At 40.1% G+C, this 14,262-nt stretch overlaps 1 protein-coding gene across 1 annotated transcript in view; it reads right to left on the reverse strand.

Annotated features, from left to right (window-relative positions):
• The window catches only part of LOC135085990 (protein hu-li tai shao), a 127,542-nt gene that overhangs the window by 89,528 nt on the left and 23,752 nt on the right, over positions 1-14,262 (reverse strand). The window contains exon 2 of the mRNA XM_063980777.1: positions 9,953-10,007. The gene's annotated coding sequence lies outside the window, so the exon portion shown is untranslated. The remainder of the gene's footprint in view (positions 1-9,952; positions 10,008-14,262) is intronic.

Below are 14,262 nucleotides of genomic sequence, written 5' to 3' on the forward strand. Positions count from 1 at the left end.
AAACATGGCAGATGCAGCAGATATCAACGGATTTAAAACTGGAGTTCATGTGTATCCTTGTAGTTTTGAGTCTCTAGAGCAGTGGTTCTTAACCTTTAAGTCATGAGGGACCATTTTACCAAATTTCTGTCTTGTCAGGGACCACCTCATAATCGGTCAAAACCAGTTTGACTGCAAAAATCAGTTAAAAGTGGTTTTGACCAAGGTGTGCAAGTGCACATCGTGGCCCACTTGGAATGCCTCCAGGGACCACCAGTGGTCCGCGGACCACCGGTTAAGAACCACTGCTCTAGAGCGTCCCTTCCTCCACCATGCGTAAGAATGTTTCAAAAATACTGTCTAAGGTCTGTAGCTAAAGATCTAAGCTGCAAGATAGAAGAATCTTCTAGCCAAAAAGATGGCAGATGCAGCAGATGTCAACGGATTTAAAACTTGGAGTTCATGTGACTCCTTCTAGACTTGAGTCTCTAGAGCGTCCCTTCCTCCACCATGCGTAAAAGTTTTCCAAAAATACTGTCTGAGGTCTGTAATAAAAGTCTAAACTGCAAGATAGAAGAATCTTTTAGCCAAAAACATGGCAGATGCAGCATATATCAACGGATTTAAGACTGGACTGGCACCACCTTGCAATGTCATCCTCTCATTGTTATCTGTAATGTAAATTATTTTTAAAATGTATTTAAAAAATAAAATGTTCGTTTTATTATTTCAATAATCTGACCTCTCAACTCAACTACACTACACAAACACCTTTGTTCGCAACTGTACTGACGAAACCTCGATATTATACCGTTCATTTAAGATGGCAAGCTTTTTGTTGCGGTAATGCCTTCCAGGTAACCGTGTGTGATGCTTATTGCTCATAGTGATTTTCGATACAGAGCCCCGTACATACGTTATACATAAATTATAGAAAGAAAACACCCAGACCAATACAAACAAATATGTATGCAATTTTAGTATGATATTATTATTTATTAATAAACAAAAAGACTGAACAAAATTGATGCGTGTACTGATTAATGTAATTAACCACATGCAAAGCTTTGTGAATTGCAACAACTATAATTTATTATCCAAGCTCTAAATAATCGCTACTACGAGTAACTGATCATAAAATGTTTTTCCAATCGCTCAAGCTCCCGAGGATCTACCGATAGGTCGGGTGACGTAATCTTGAAATTCTTTTAGCCGGCGCGGAACTTCCGGAAGGTCGGGTGACGCCACGCCTCTTTGAACCGTGTTTACTTTGGCAGTTATATTCTATGTTTATTCGATTCTAAAATATATTCCCAAAAATTTTGAAAGTTGTTTTAATTTGTATCACTTGGATATGATTTGTATTAGAAAGTGCTGTGAGTGTGACGCTTGAACGGAAGGAAGTCAACCTAACCTAACCAACTGCGTATTTCCAAACTGCGTATTTCTATACTGTGTAGCCGCGAGAGCTCTTTGGCGCGCTGTCTTCGGCGAAGTATTGCGCGCGCAGATTTTGACAGCGCGAAATACCTACTTTAGCAGAAATACCAAGCCTTAATGAAAAAAATATTGTGTCACATTTACTGCGTGCTAATTTAGATGTTATTGTATTTGTTTACATGTTACCGCGTTTTTAAGACATTCGTCCTTCCTATCCTAATACCTACCTACTTATGGAAACTTTGTTAGAACCGCGCGACGCTTGGCTAAGCCGCGCTTGAGGCAACTGGCACTATAGTCTGGGACCAACAACGGGTGTGATGAAGTGACCAGTGAGTGACGCGCGTAGTTTTAATCTTGGTTTTGAGTGTCGCAAAGCGACACTAGGGGGGAGGATGTTGGCGATGGCCACCAGAAGTAGGTACTTAAGCTATAACTTCGTATTTTGTATACCTGAAAATTACAAACTAATCTACTTATTATTATTAACCTACTAAACTTACCGAAGTCCTGTGACTTACCTTGCATTTTGTTTGTATAGCCTGAATTGTATCTATTTTTAAGCTATGAGTATATTTACATCGTAGTAATAATATGTAAACTGTAAGCCGACCACATAACTTACACTGTATTATGTGATTTTGGAACATTAAATAAGTAAGCGAATCTGGGTGCGCGCGTAGGTAATAATATTATCGCGCGCCTAGAACATTCCGAGCTAGCCGTTAGCAATGCGGCCCGCTGATTGGCCGGAGGCCTCTCGCCTTTTATGGTAAGAAGCTTCTAGCGGCTCACCGCGCCGCACACGCGGCCGAGAGCCGCCAGCCCAGTGTTGCCAGAAGGTTACTTTTGTAACCTTTTAGGTTACTTTTGAACTGCTGTGGTTACTTTTAGGTTACACTAATGAAAAGGTTACTTTTAGGTGATTTTTCAGAAATTGTAGAATTAACTTTACAGGTTATTCAGTAAAAAATATTAATAGTGACAATTTAAAAATTATGTCATAAAGTGCATTTAAACTTGAATTTGATTTATTATTTGTTAAAAAAAAATGAGTTTTAGCGAATGTTTTTCGATAATAAAACGCAAATCCATGAAACGTTTTTATACGATTGGTCACTTTTCGAATTTAGATGATCAATTGTATTCATTTTCCATCCATGAACAACCTTACACAATCATCGCTCCGCACCCCCCCCCCCCCCCCCCCCCCCCCCGTATGAAGGTTACTTTTGATTCAAAAAGGTTACTTTTTTTTTATTTCTGGTAATTTCTGACTAGACCCGACTGGCAACACTGCGCCAGCCAGTCGTCGTCGAACTCTCACCCTCTGCGAACGTACTAGTGCGCACACCCGGACGCGCCTTCATTTTCAACGTACCTACCTGGACTTTCATTTCACCTATCATCATCGTTCACCCATCGACCTACATCGCCTACAATCCCGTTTTAGAATCGGTCAGTTTAACTTTGTATTCACAACTGACCCGGCGAACTTCGTACCGCCTAAAATTAATAATCATCATCATAATTTCAGCCACAGGACGTCCACTGCTGAACATAGGCCTCCCCCAATGACTTCCACATCGCACGGTTGGTAGCGGCCTGCATCCAGCGCCTCCCGCTACCTTTATCAGATCGTCGGTCCACCTAAATATAAAATCTCATGTAACATCAGAAATAATGTAGGATTCTAATGGTGAAAGAATTTTTCAAATCAGTCCAGTAGTTTCGGAGCTTATTCAATACAAACAAACAATCAAATCTTTTCTCTTTATTTGTTATGAGATTATTATGGATTTATATGGAAAATGATCTAGAATCTAGATAGCGCTGTGTAGGTTGTCTATATTCCCACCTCACGTTCCCTAGGTTATCTATGAACGGTACTATTCCCACCTCTCGTTCCCACCGCTGCAACTCCTGTGTAGCCAGGATCTACAGCTTGACCGCCAATAAAAACCCAACCAGTGAAGGTCAGGTTGTCTAAGAAGTATCTGTTGTTTAATTGGGTAGATGACACCATGTCTGTGCCTGTTTACTAGTGACGTCATAGGTTAGCTATGCTGCCGTCTATGTTTGGACGCCTATGACTTATTGCATTCTTTGGATGGCAGTAGTTTTTAGGATAGTCAAAAATGTGGTCATCAAAGTCAGTCAGTTTTGTTCAGTACTTAGGCCCTCCAGGGCGCTTATACACGTCCCAAATATAGCTTGCCCTACCACCACTTCGGGACAACATATGGGTGGTGTTGAGAAGTGGCGGAAGAAACTCAGTCACCTTTGTCAGCCTCTTTTTAAATTAGATACAGCAAATGAATGACATGATATTTAAACACGTATGTAGCTGTATTTTTTTTATCCGCAACGAGGAAGCTCTTGGCCTGCATCTCACCTGATGGAAGGCCGAAGGTGGAAGCGAGCTTCACCCGGAATCCTCAACCACAGAGGAACTGGCTACCTAACCTCTAACTAATAAAAATCAAAGGTTAAACAAACACAGTGTGACATCACTTGAAACAGTATCCAGCGGTCAAAAAATAAATGACGCATAATAATCTGTGCACCGAACGCATCGCGTTACGTTGTTTATCCTGTGGTTATGTCATGCGCTCGCGCACGTTTTATACGATGACAGCTACTTGACACGTGACTTCAATAAACAACCATTTAAATTCTTTGAGACCACACCTTTGGCTGCATGGGTTATATGGAATACTAATGCTAATGCTATGAATGCGAAAGTAACTGTCTGTCTGTCTGTGACTTAATCACGCTTTAATACTGATCAGATATTTTATGAACTAGGGAAAAAGTGGATAGTTTTTATCACAGTTTTTGAAAGGAGGCCACGGGTGCTTTATATTCTTTCTGTGATTATACGTGGGCGAAGCCGCGGGCAAAAGTTAGTTGAGTAAATACTATTCTGCATTCCGTGGCCATGACTAACAATATACTTATTCACAAATAGATTCGCTTTATTAATACAAATTAATTGTTTTGATGGACCAAAAAATAATTACATAAAATATTGTATTTCCATCTGGAAAAATATAATTTAGAAAATGTTAAAATCTTTTTCAAAAACGCATTGAGATTTAGTAAATCATAAAAATTAAAAATAATGTTCTTTATTCTCTCAACTGTGGCATTTTTTTTTTCTGTATAACGGTTTTTCGCAGTTTTTTCCTTGAACCGGTATTAGCCACTCACTATTTACTAATCAACGCATAACTTCATTCATAAAATGCTCAATTAATTACAACCAAAGCCCTATCGCAACAATATCGATTAAAACCCGTCAACCAAACATCCCTACACCTAGGGTTGCCAGGCGTCCGGCTTTAACCGGACATGTTGGGCTTTTTTCGGACGTGTCTGACCATATTTATATTCTCGTCCGGCCTGTCCGTCTTTTGTTAGTTGTCGAAAATCGAGTGCACAAGTAAAGCCATGATGCGATTTTTTATTAGAAAATATTTCTCTGCTAATAGAACATACTGGCGGCCGCCCGCAACTTCGTACGTGTGGATCCCGTTTTACCCCCTTAGGGTTGGAGTTTCGTAAAATCCGTTCTTAGTGAGCAGCTACGTTCTAAAAGGAATCCCCATTCGAAATTTGAGACTCCTAGCACTTGTAGTTTCTGAGATTTCGTGATGAGTGAGTCAGTCAATCAGTGACCTTTCGCTGTTAGATACATTAGGGCTTTTAAAAACTTATGATTAGCTTGTTGTATCCGGCGTTTAGGGTAAAACGTTCGACAAAATTAAGCACAGTCCGGATTTTGTGTTTCTGGATCTAGCAACCCTACCTACACCGCATAGTTACGGAAGCACCGTTCCGCAGGACGCTTCCAATTGGGGCCGCACCGGAAGTGGCGGCGGCGCGGGAAGATGGCGCGCGATTCGACGTTTGAATTTAAATGTTCGAATTTGGAAAAAATCTCATTTTGCGATAAACCCTCGAGAGAGGCGGACGTGTTTTATTATGGTTTACGCGTAATTAGGCTGTAAGTGTGTTTACTACTGCTTTGACATTTCTACTGACAGTGTGGTGGCTGGAATGAAGAAATGGTTAAAGAGTGACAAGGCAATTTGTAGGGAGATTTTGAATGTCATCACCGAATGACAGTAATATTGATGTCATTATTATTACTGGGGGCCTATTGGATGATTTATTGATGTATGGTGTGAGTAATGGGCTCGTAAAATGGTAATTTCGATAGCATTAGTCAAGGATAGTTAACATGACCAATTTTTATTCATACTGACACTGAAATTACTGCTAATGAAGTCCATAAACATTACAATAATTACTGAATATTAAACTACCTCCCAGTGTGGCCACCGTGTATCATAACAAGTAAGCAGGCTAGTCTAGAATTCTAGATTCTAGTATATTATGTAGGCCACTAACGGGATTATTCCTACGTATCGTTCCCACCGCTGCAACTCCTGTGTAGCCAGGATCTAGGTACAGCTTGACCGCCAATAACCCAACCAGTGAAGGTCAAGTGTCCCGGTGGAAAGTTAAACCTGTCATTGGACCCGCAACGAAATTAATCAGAAGAACATAGGAATTCGGAGTTAAGGATCGACATCTCTCCAGTGCAAAGCGATGACAGGTGATAAACTAACGTAGGCCTAGGCTTTAGAGTCAAGGTATTGACAGATGACTTGGATAGCGTCTAAACTTATATTATGCTGCCCACGTAGTACGTGTCAATACCTACTTACCACAGATCACAGAAACTAAAGTGAGATGTGATAAGGGGGCGGGGCCGGTGTCGCAGCCATATGCCCAAAAACAGAACACATTGCTCGCGCGCGAAAGCAATGATGACAGCAGCGACGTCATAATGTAAATAGTTTACATTGCTTGCGTAGTACTAAAGACTATTCGAACGTTGAGTACTGATACCGCAGTGGATAATAAGCACTATTTTGATCTTTGTGTGTGAATTTCTAAAGCGACACTGAGTTTAGAACTCAGAGCATTAGTTGGCATCTCTCTATTTCTCTATGCTACTTACATACGTAGTTTAACGGATCTCATATAGCCCTTGATCACACCATAGACAACAGTCTGACGCAGACAAAAACCTCCTAAATCCTACCCTATTTGTCATCGTCGTTGAAAGTTCCAATCCGCATTGCGCCAAAGTGGGGGGTAACGGCCGGACTCCCTAGTAATTGGGGAAAGCCTGGCGTTTAATAGCTTTCCAACTGTTGAGTTAGTGTTTTTATTGGACGTCGTATAGTAATAAATAAATAAAATATCCTTAGACATTTCACACTACGCCTGGGACTAAGCTTGAACTATGGGTACTAGAAAATGGATATTTATTTACTTATTTATTTATTTTATCACCAACAAGGTTACATTGTAACGTTCACAAAAGTAACTTAAAAAAATTACACTTGTTAAATGTTACATACTTTCGCCCGTATTCACAAACGATGCTTGCTTAAGTGAAGCAGCAAATCAAACGCACAGCGTTGAATAGACACATCTTTTGGTCTTGTCACCATTGCATGCATTACTTATTTGTGTAAAGATGACTGTTTTGTTGGTAGAGACAATAAAATAAATAGAGCTCTGTGATTGGTTCGTGTGTCACCCTGTGCGTCCACGCGCACTGTGAGACCTCATAGTAATGTTTGTGAATACAGGCGTTAAGCCAAAGCCTAGAGAATTTAATCCCGTCTACATCACCGTCTGTAAAACTCCATTACAACACCCATTCGTTATACGACGACAAACATGGTAAAATGTCTCGAATGTGTGGCGAAGACACACTTTGACCTATTTCAGACAGAGATAATGGCGCGGTTGCAAGACAGTTCTCGTACCTTTGCATAAATCCGTGAAAACGCCACTCTTGTAGCGGAGTTTTGAGCTGACAGTGCTGACACTGTATAAGTTTGTTGTCAACAGATAATTGAAGAAGATAAATCCGTAAACGCACCTACACTGTAAATATTAATGTTTCGCTTTTCAAACTGAAACCAACGTTCAATGGTCAAACAAAATTGATGTTTATTAAATCTTCGCAGACGACAAAGTCATTCCATTAATTCAAGTCCCCATAAACTGCAAGCGAAATCGCAGACCCATATGTCTCAATACGTAAGACATACTTTGTGCCTAATAAAATTATAAAAGCCATTCTGAACGTAGTCAAAAACCATTTCAATATATCACAGCTACCCTTCACAAGCGCATTCACATCCGTTAATGTTTTGGCATTTGTCCAAATGTCAAAGTTAAATCACTGTATGCTTTGGAGTCCCTGCAGAATACAGATTTTCTATCCAGATTCATTTATTTTGCGAGTAGGCTTTTAAAAAGCTCTTTTACAAGTCTCAGTATTACTTTGACCCAGGTCCACTGGCCCATTAGTTGTCCTGACCCATTAGTTGTCCTGAAGCAGTCTTCGGGACAACTAATGGGCCAGTGCTGAGAAGAAGCACAGTCACTATTCGTATTCGGCCAATAGTTTGGTCAGACACACAATCGGTGTAGTGTGCATATTTTCATACATGTTCATAAGTGCCACTTGTAGTCTAAACTGAATAAATATTTTTGATTTTGATTAACTGACCGACTAAACTATTGGCCGACAAAGTCTGCAGTCTGCGGAGAACCTTAAAGTTTAAATCAATGGTTTGTGAATTCTGTATCATGTGTAGTCTACGCCAGACGATGTAAAGCTGTTGGGAAAGATTTTAATGACGCATCTTGAAATAATGAGGAAGGGAAAAGAAAACGTTGTTACGTTTTTAGTTACTATCTGAACCGTTATATAAAATCTAACGAGTGTAGCTTGTACTGTACGCTCGACAAGATTCAGCTGATTTATCTGGTAATCATCTTTTTATTAATTACATTTATTAAATTATAACTAATAGTCGTTAATTATAGACAAATTAGAGGGTTGTTATTTAATTTAAAGTAAGATGGAAGTAATTTGGTGGTTAACCGTATTAAAAACAACGCTCAAAACTCAATTCAATATTTCAGTCATAGATTAGTTGCTTCCTTTGGGGCTAGATGACGCTGTGTGAAAATGTCCAAAGATATTTATTTTACTGCACTTGACAGTTACATGTAGATTCAGTCAGATAAATATCATGAAACGAATTGATGTTCATAAGTACTAAATCTTGATGTAAATTTTAGTTAAATTATGCTTCTTGTAAACTTATTTATTAGTTCATTCAATAAATAAAAACATTTTTCATTTTCACTGCAAGAGCAAGATTCTCTCTCGTTTAATCGAGGAAAATGGATGATTTGGAGCCATTTGCAGAATTTTACAAATTAATTAGGCAAAAAACAACTTTGTGGAACCTCTGTATTTTTGTTCTACGCCAGACGTCGCCGCGAAGGCGGAATCGATAGCTTTTTACGAGTTTACCGGCAACTGCAAGGGGAGGGGATGGGGAAATTTAATGAACTTAATTGTACAGGGTGTGCGTCGGTAACTCAGCAATATTTCATTTTATACGGATAACTCAAAATTGCGCCGCGATGCACCAAAATACTCCATTTTGGGGCAGGTCCAACGATAGTTCAAAGACTATGACAATCCTTTTCAAGGCGAGAGTGAATAGGCACTTACAGGGCAGATAATATGTACCATCATAAACCTTTGTTTGTCACCTGTCATCCGCTTTGCAACGGAGGGAAGTCAAACCTTAACTTCGAACTCCTCCTATGTTCTTTTGATTAATTTCGTTGCGGGTCCAATGACAGTTTAATTTTCCCCCGGGACAAACTTGACCTTCATTGGTTGGTTTTTTATTGGCGGTCAAGCTGTAGATCCTGACTACACAGGAGTTGCAATGGTGGGAAAGAGAAGTGGGAATAGTCCCGTTTCTAAACTAACAGTCGCTGTGCACTGCGCTAACTCATTTTGAAGAAGTGAGTTACCACCAAATCCCCAGTTGACTGAGTTGGCGCAATTGCGCTACACAACTCAGTGTCTGGCAAAGGGCGGTTTCCCTTTTTACGTGGAAGTGAAGGACTCTTGGCAAATATGAGAATGATTTTTAAAACCCGTTTTGCGAGGGTTCGCTCAACCCACATTATAAACGTAAATAAATTCTATATTATGTACAATCACGGTTAAAAACATGCTAGGTTATTTTACAATAAATTCCTTGAGTACCTATCTAATGCCCGTTTTCACCATCAATCCCTAATTTTTAAGTGACCCCTATGGTAACACATAACAGGAATTTTGTTTGCATAGGGATCACATAAACATTAGGGATTGATGGTGATAAAGCATTGTCACAGAATAAGTAATAGTACCAATTGTAGACACATTCATAATGGCTCTTGGCGTCTCGGTTCTGTTCTGTATCACTAATCTTAGGTTTTTGTTGTATGTGGCTAAGATTATTTTAAATAGGCAATAATGTAATGCAGGAAAATACATTAAGATATCATGTTGTCTCTGTACCACTAATCTTAGGTAATAGTGGTATGTGACTTTTAATTCGTTTTTAATGATTAAATTACTTACTTAATCTGTCGTGATGATATCTATGACCCACGTCTCGCGGGAGTCATGCACCGATCTGTAACAAGAAATCATGAATTAATTCAGATTCTTTTACAGTATGAAGTACCGGAAAACGCAGCGTAGGACGTCTATCCACAAGGTGGATTGACGACCTCATAAAGGTAGCGGGAAGGCGCTGGATGCAGGCCGCTACCAACCGATGTGGAAATTATTAGGGGAGGCCTATGTTCAGCAGTGGACGTCCTGTGGCTGAAATGATGATGACGAGTTTGATCCTAAAACTGCAAGCAGTCTCATACAAATGATAGGTCTTCGTTAACTGGAGAATAATCTCAACAAAGTTGCTAGTTTAATAACATCCATATTCCATAGCAGTTTGAGTAACTAAACCAAATGTAAACCGACCGAAATAAAGCAAGGTCGCGCACGAGTGTGCGGTTCGGTTCTCGAGTGATTCAAGTGCACCAGTCACAGGTCAATAGTGGGTATCATGTACTCATGGATATGTGTATATTTCAACCATGAAAATTGTAAAATGGCTGTAGATTTTCTTAATCTACATTTATAAAAGCGAAATCTCACTTACTCACTCATCACGAAATCTCAGAAAGTACAAGTGCTAGGAGTCTCAAATTTTGCATGGGGATTCCTTTTAGAACGTAGGTGCTCACTAAGACGAGATTTTGCAAAATTCTACCCCTAAGGGGAAACGAGATCCACGCGTACGAGTACGAAGTCGCGGGCGGCCGCTAGTAATAAATAATTACCTTACCACGCACTAGATTTTGCTCTGTTCAACTGAACTGTACTGCAATCCGTACATCTTACTTAAGTGCCACTTTGACATTCATGTAAGCGATCTAGCGCTGCATGTTTTAGGTTTGGTTAGACGACAGAACTAATGGCAGCAAACTTAAGTTTAATTAATTCATTTCAAAATAGAGCCAGAATTTTGCCAGCTTAAAGCAGTTTCAATGACTTAAACCTTACTCCTACGACTAGGGTTGCCAGGTCCAAAAACACGAAAGCCGGACTCGGTGCTTAACTTGGCCGGACATTTAGCCCTAAAAGCAGGACATACCTTTTATCATGTCAAGCGGGGGGGGGGGGGGGGGGGCAATTATTATCATGCTCAGCACTTCACTTCAAAAGCCTAAAATTCATAAAATTCATTTATTTTTGCAAATAGGCTTTTAAAAAGCACTTTTACACGTCGCAGTCCGCCTCTCCAGCTAACAAAAGCCGGAGAGGCCGGACAAGGGAATATTTGGCCGGACAAGTCCGTAAAAAGCCAAACATGTCCGGACACCTGGCAACCCTACCTACGACATCATACGACAGCGGTATTCCTATTCATGTATTTATTTCAGTTGTCAAAGTGCTGAACGGATGCGCATTTGTGTACCGTCACGGTCTGATTGTCATCCGATTTGACACAGGGTCACACTATAATGACGTATTTGTGTCAAATACAATCGATACATAAAGGTAGCAGGAAAGCGCTGGACGCAGGCCGTTACCAACCGGGCAACATGGAAAGCATTGGGGGAGGCCTATGTTCAGCAGTAGACGTCCTATGGCTGAGATGATGATGATGACAATCGATACAATGATGACTCGTAATACTGATGACCGTTGGGGCAGAAATGTTCCAAGAACCGGAAAACTTACGCCCGCATTCACAAACATTACTATGTCTCACAGTGCGCGTGGACGCAAGGGGACGGGGACGGGTGACACACGAATTAATCACAGAGCTCTATTCAACGCTGTGCGTTCGATTTGCTGCTTCACTTAAGCAAGCATCGTTTGTGATCTCCACTCTAGAACCTCGCTTCCCTATCGGCCGTCAGTTCTGCGTACTATCTGCCCATTTCAGCTTGCTAATCCGTCGGGCTATGTCAGCGATTTCGTTCGCGTGGGTGTCAAATCAATGAACACAGCCGAGAACAAATAACAGCTGTCAATGGCCCTGTGTTTAAATCTTGGCAGTTGATTGAGACCTCCGATCGATCGATGAAGACAGTCAATGAAGCTCTGTGGGATTGCCAATCAGAAGATCAAGATCGGTGGGTGTAATTGTTTGGAAAACTATAGTTCTTAACACCAGTTCTATATTAGTTTTACCCGCGGCGCCGTCTGCATTTCATTCTGTTACAGAAAGACTACGCTCGTATTCACATTACTATGAGGTCTCACAGTGCTCGTGGACGCACAGGGTCACACGCGAACCAATCACAGAGCTTTATTCAACACTTTGCGTTCGATTTGCTGCTTCACTTAAGCAAGCATCGTTTGTGAATACGAGTGTGAGTTTCTTGCGCTGCTTCTTGGCACTGGCCCATTTATTGTCCCGAAGCAGTGGTAGGGTTAATACTGGGACGTGTAAAAATTCTTTTTAACAGTGTACTTGCAAAAATAAATAGATTTTATGAGTTTATTGGTTAATAGTAGCAACTATCCAATTAAATACAAATCTGTTACCTAATTACCAATTAGTTAACACCACAAGCTTAAGACAATGCAGTTCAACGGCTTGATAACATCTGTACGGTAGTGAAAGTGAGCTTGTACTACCTTCAGTTAACGCTTTACTATATTATTATTCTAAACTGGTTTTTGTCCGCGGCTTTACCCGCGAAAATTTCAGACTGTCACCGATAGCCTACACGTGTACCGGTGTACCCCCTTCCAAAAACGGTACAAAAACTGTCCTATGTATAATGATTTAGCAAGATGAAAGGTATAGAGATAGTTTGAGACCTAGGGAAAAACCAAAGAACAGTTTTTATCTCGATTTTTGTTAGACCAAAATTCATGCGGGCAAAACCGCGAGTAAAAGCTAGTCTATACTAATATTATCTTTTCTTAAATTGTGTAGGTTCAAATTGTAAATTAACACGAATGTATATTAGAATTACTGTATCACTTAAATCAAAGCTAGACTAAAACGAATGTTGTGTTCAGCTACAATCGGAGTGCAAATTAATTGTTAATCTTTGTTCAATGTACTTTATTTTTAAGCCACGATTTGCAATCTGTTGCTGTACCTTAATAAATAAAAATAAATAAAAATAAAATTATAAATGCGAAAGTAACTGTCTGTCTTGCTTTCACACCTAAACCACTTAACCGATTTTGACGAAATTTGGCATAGAGATAGTATGAGTCCCGGGAAAGGACATAGGATAGTTTTTGTCCCGGTTTTTGAAATGTTTTTCTGTGACAGACAAAATACCACGCGGGCGAAGCCGCGGGCGGAAAGCTAGTTAAAAATAAAGAGGATTATACAAGAAGCGACAGTCTTCATTGGAGGTCACTGCCCTCTTTATCAATTGGGTAAAAGTTTCTACAGTCCTATACCCACACTTGAAATGTCAAGATGTCGCGCCTCTGACCTGTGATAACAATTTGTATGAATAACCACCTATCACAGAGTTAAATGACAAATTGATTCATAAAGTTTAACTGGCAGTTGTGACAGTTCTGATAGAGCAAGGAATTTTGTGACGCAACGATGGTTTTTAGGTCCATTTTGTTTTAAAACTAAAGATATTTTTTTTACTTTTATAAGGCAATTTTTTTTTTATCTATTTCTGTAAATAGGCTTAAAAAAAGCACTTTTACACGTCCCAGTATTAACCCTACCACTGCTTCAGGACAATAAATGGGCCAGTGCTGAGAAGAAGCAGCGCAAGAAACTCAGTCACTATTGTCAGCCTCTTTTTCAAAGGTTTACAGGCTTTAAAATGTACAAAGTTATAAATATTTATGCGAGCTAGGCAGTAACGCATCCCAAATATTTTTATGTTTTAAATAATCATCGACTTTATAGTAGCCCTTTTTCATAGTAGCTTTATTCACGTAATAAAACTTCAATGACAACAAATCGCTGAGTTGCGCTTGCGATCCTATCGAGTAATCGTTCTATCGAAATGACCCTTGTGAATACGGATTTAGAAATGTATTTCAATGGGACGACTTAACTTCTGAACGTCAGCGAGATTTTGACTATTTCAAAATACGTGAATTAGGCCACAGGTCATTTTCTCCATTAAAGGACGACCCTGTCTAATTGGCCAGAGGCAAATGGAGGATTTGGCCTACACTCCCCACGCTGGCCAGACGGGTTGGGGACGGGACTGTTCCCACCGCTGCAACTCCTGTGTACGTAGTACACATTTAATAAGGCGCGTCGTGAATCTTCGACCACGCAGACAAGGACAAAATTTTTCCGATTATGTTCCCCGTCGCACTTGCGCAAGCCCCGCCCATTTCATAATTACACTGCAGGCCAATTGTAACGGAAT

Source organism: Ostrinia nubilalis, chromosome 30 (assembly GCF_963855985.1).
Source record: "Ostrinia nubilalis chromosome 30, ilOstNubi1.1, whole genome shotgun sequence".
NCBI classification, from domain to species: domain Eukaryota; kingdom Metazoa; phylum Arthropoda; class Insecta; order Lepidoptera; family Crambidae; genus Ostrinia; species Ostrinia nubilalis.